This window comes from Nerophis lumbriciformis, linkage group LG08 (assembly GCF_033978685.3).
Source record: "Nerophis lumbriciformis linkage group LG08, RoL_Nlum_v2.1, whole genome shotgun sequence".
In the NCBI taxonomy this organism is placed as follows: Eukaryota; Metazoa; Chordata; class Actinopteri; order Syngnathiformes; family Syngnathidae; genus Nerophis; species Nerophis lumbriciformis.
Window position 1 is genome coordinate 49277936 of NC_084555.2, and position 542 is coordinate 49278477.

A 542-nucleotide genomic window follows, 5' to 3' on the forward strand; every position below is an offset into this window, starting at 1 on the left:
TGTCCTCATGCAACAAAAGAAAAGGTCCCACAACAACAATCGTGACCACAATCTGGCACTAGAGATTATTTTTGCATCTCTCCTCAAGCAAAACATCCATCTCCTTTTTTTCCTTCCCCACTTTGTACAGTTAGAAAGCCCACTTTTAGTTCTTCGCCGACGCCTTGAAAGAAACTGACGTGACCAGAATGCTTTTTTTATTATTCATTTGACTTTTTGTATCGCCCGCCCACCACAATCAATAAATACTCAAACATGTGACTGACTGGAGGTCTGATTTTGTCCAGACATCAGCAAACTGTCAAATGACCAAGTCCCGCTGATCTACCTCATATGCATGTACCGTATTTTCCGCACCATAAGGCGCCCTGGGTTATAAGCCGCGCCTTCAATGAACGGCATATTTCAAAACTTTGTCCACCTATAAGCCGCCCCGTGTTGTAAGCCGCATCTAACTGCGCTAAAGGAATGTCAAAAAAACAGTCAGATAGGTCAGTCAAACTTTAATAATATATTAAAACCAGCGTGATGTGGGCGCGCAT